Below are 4,498 nucleotides of genomic sequence, written 5' to 3' on the forward strand. Positions count from 1 at the left end.
ATGTACCACTATAGATACTGACTGTTGGTCGTCCTGTTGATTTTTTTTTTTTTGCTGCTCTCCATGCTGGGCTTACTCCTTGAGATTATCGCTTGATTGAAACCAATAATCTATTAGCCTACTGCATGACAAACGAGCGATCTCCTCAAGGACATCCCAAGATGCATCTATCGAAACCACTAACGCTGCAAAACTGCGCATTTGTTGATTTTCATTTGAAGTAATGGAAGAGAGATTGTCTGAAAATTGTTTACACACGGCACGAGTATGTGAATTTTTATCTGCCCCGAAAAAGGTTAATTCTACTATGACATGGACGGTGCTTTCAATTATATAAAGCCACAATAGTGTACAGGTGCGTTCACCAATGTGATGTAAAAATTATTTAGAATATTATTCTAATGTTCACAGGAGGACTCCGATTATTAATCAATCGTAATCGTGATGAAAGGAGAGTGTAGAGATCTTTAAAGTGATATATGAAAATACAAATGAAATCATTTCTAAAAAGATGGAGATCTTAATATCTTTCCAGGAAATATGAATATGAGCAGATAAGAAATTATTGTTTTGCCTTTTATTTTTATAAATAGTGGCTTCTAATCTCAAATTAAAAAGGAAAAAGTAAAACAAATTAAACGGACTCAGGAAGGAATCGAGTCATATACTTTATGCGAATATATTATTATGTGTCAGAGGAGCAAGTGCAATAAACATTTTATTTCAAAAATTGTCATATTTAGAAATTATGAGCAATGATAAGAAAGAATACTTAATTTGAATATTGCATATTTGTCTACATGCTGATGTACTTTGATATGAAATATATGATGGCTTCAAATATAACGCATTGCATGCATTATCTCATTACTTGTTGACATAGTTATATATGCATATAATTATGTTTATCGAATATATTAGATCTTTACGTCATATAAAACGTTCCAGTTACACATGGATAACTTTTCATTGTCTGATGTAACTTGTGTCAAATTCCATAACAGCATGGCACATGTTAGTTTAGTGGAAATCTCAGAAGACTGTTATTCTCTATTACATTTACCAAACGTTTATTAATTGCACTTTTGTTTCTCTGGTCCGTCTTTAGACAATGCCGACTTGACTCTGAAAAACTTATATAAATGAGAACTGTATACCACAATGTCCCCAATTACATTTTCCTCAAATAAACTATTCCGTCTCTGTAAAATACAAGCAATGTAATTGGTTATAAATCAGAAATTTCAGACAATAAAGTGCATTTAGAATATTGTTTCATGAAAATATTTCGTTTTATTGTCAAAATCGTTTTCAAGGTAACAGTTTGCTGTGATGGATATATGAATAGATGGTTTCACCACACAGGCCATGATTGCATGTCACCTGTCCGTGACATTTTTCGTAAACGGAAGGGAGATATTAATATTTTGTTTTCCTTTTAGCTATCTCAATACACATAAAATATGTAGAGAATGGCCCACTTCGAACATATGACGTCCAGGCGATTACATTCTTTTTTTCACGCTATTATAACGTAAAGAATGCGGTATATTTTGCTTAAATTTCAACCAACTAACATCAAAAGGACACATATACACACGTTCTATATATCGTGGAATTAGTACGCATTATTTGCATTGCTAAAGGCAGCGAGCTGGTAGAATTGTTAGCACACCGGGCAAAATGGTTAGCGGTATTTCGTCTGCTTTTACGTTCTAAGTTCAAATTCCGTCGAGGTAAACTTTGCCTTTCATCATTTCGGGGTTGATTAAATAAGTACCAGTCATGCACTGGGGTCGAGGTAATCGACTTAATCTCTTCCCCCAAATTTGAGGCCTTGTGCTTCCAGTAGAAAGGATTATTTGCATAGCGAATTCATATATAACAAAGAAAGTACATTGTAAATGACACTTCTATAATTACCAAAACTAACATCCGTGTCTAATTCTAATGCAAAAAATATTTACCGTCCGGCTTAAAACTATCTATCAAAGCATGGTAAAATAATTTTATGTATTGTCGCCAAATAAAAGTACACTTATGCCAAAAATCGTATAACATTGACAATCTTACAATATATAATGATGAGATCTACCGTGATGTACTGAGTAATTGTAGGTTAAATCATTGCATTATATCATAAAATACTGTAATCTTATCGACAGCACTTATACTATCATCAAAACATAGAACAAAAAGGCATTTAGCGAACTTTATAAATATCAATTGATAATTTCATTTTACATGGTTAGATGTAACTATGATGCCACAGTAACGGAGCTAAAACAGGAAAACTGCAGCCGCTTGGCACAGATCGATCTTTACGCTGCTGTGCATGCGCAATAACTCTTACCGTTTTAGCTCACTTCCACTGTTTATAGCAGTGCTTGGAAGGAATGTGAGTAGCGACTGATCGTCGCATCGACCATGACAGAGAAAGTTGTGATGATGATTTCTACTCAGAGACCTATGCAAAATTGCAGAAAGTGTATGGAGTGGTTGTGTGAGCCGCACACAAGTGTACGAGTGTTTCAGACGTTTCCAAGATGGCCGAAAAAATATAGATATTGACGAACATTCTGGGAGACCCCCAACTAGCAGACCTGAGAAAAATATCGCAGATGTGCGTACAACAGTGTAGGGAAATCGTTGAATCATCATCCGTGAGTTATCAAAGGATGCACAGATTAGTTATGATTCAGTTCAGTCCATTACAATGGAGATTTGGGTGTGAGACGCGTGTCTGCCAAGTTTATGCCAAAACGGTTTTCAGCTGACCAAAAAGACACACGGGCTTGCACAAGGTCTCCTTTATTGTGTCGTGAAGGATGAACACCTTTTGAAAACTTTACGTAGGGCACTGAGGTCATATCTCCAAGCTTTTGACCAAATTTGATGCAGATTCTCAGTTCAACTTTCACTATCTTTAATGTTACGATTACACGCTATATACAAACTGCTGCAAACAGCGGGAGTGAGCTAGAACGTTAAAACCTATTGCTCATGCACTGCAGAGTTGAAGGTCAGTCTGTGCCAAGCGGCTTCACTCTGTATGCTTTAGCTTCGTTACTATGGCAGCAGTCCGGATACTTATTAATCAGTCCACGTATGGTCAAGAAGATTTTTTATGAATATCAACAAAGTTCAATGAAAGAGACCATCAGGAATGAATACTAAAAGCGTGTTAGAATGGTATTGAATAATGACCTGAACGCCTTGAATAGAACTGAAGTTATAAACTTCCTGGTGGTTCCAGTCGTTCAGTATAGCTTTCATGGCAACAACTGAAATTTGAGGGCATCCAACATATGGGCATAAAAAACCAGGAAACTACTGACATTAGGAAGGATGCATAATCTAAACTCAGACGCTCACACGTTCTATCTCCCACGAAAGAATGTTGGTAAATGCCTAACCAAATTTGAAATATCCTTTAAAACAACCACGATAGGACACCAGATGTACTTTTAACTCTACGTAAGTTTAGTTTGGTAATATATATTCATCGTCTGAAAATTTTCAGTCTTTATTTACATGTATACATGTAAATATATTTTGTGCATAAAATCCAAGCCGTCTTATTTGTTTATTCACATAAATGTGTATATATGAATATGTATATAGTTATGTTTAATAAAAAATAGCTTATTTAAGTTTTGACTTCACATCCTTCGAAAAAGTCAGCTTGCTCAGCAATACATCGTTCCATACATTCCAGTCGCTTTTGGAAACCGGCCTCGAAATCATTTAACATCAACAAGTCGAGGTCCTATTCGGATTCTCACACAAATCCAATAACTGTGTTAAAACGGCGACCTTTGACCTACATGTATATCCTGAAGTAAAAGATGGAAGTCTGCAGTTGAGAAATCTGGTGGTTGGTGAAGCGATACCATTCTTTTTGTGCGAGAAAAGTACAAGGGAGTAGAGCTGGGTGACAGGGTGTATTGGATGAAGAATACAGTTATTCGCACTCCACACATGCGGTCACTTTCGCCGCATATCCTACCTCAAACGTCCCAAAACATCACAGTAGAGCTTCCGATTGAAGGTCTGGCCCAGGGGGACGAATTCCCGATGCACAATGCCGAGGATATCGAAAATCCATAAGCATCCTCTTGATTCAACTGCTGCCCTGTCGTGCATTTTGAAGCGCCAATGCCTCTCGTTGCCCTGTGCTTAACGAAGGAGGTTGAACTTCTCTGTAGCAGACACCCGAAGCTTAACGCAAGATTTCACATTGGTTGTTTATCCAAACTTCGAGCCCATGAGAAAAATCGCAGTCTACAGCATATACATGATCACACAAAAAAGGAAAATCACAACTTGCAAAGTAAACACACAAATGTCACTCAGCGCGTTGTCTCATCAAGATGACTGCTAACTCTTATTGCGCGCGCAATATACGCACACAAACACACGCAAGCAGATACACGCACACCCACACACCTATATATACATACATACATATATATATATATATATATATATATATATA

Source organism: Octopus bimaculoides, chromosome 9 (assembly GCF_001194135.2).
Source record: "Octopus bimaculoides isolate UCB-OBI-ISO-001 chromosome 9, ASM119413v2, whole genome shotgun sequence".
Lineage (NCBI taxonomy): Eukaryota > Metazoa > Mollusca > Cephalopoda > Octopoda > Octopodidae > Octopus > Octopus bimaculoides.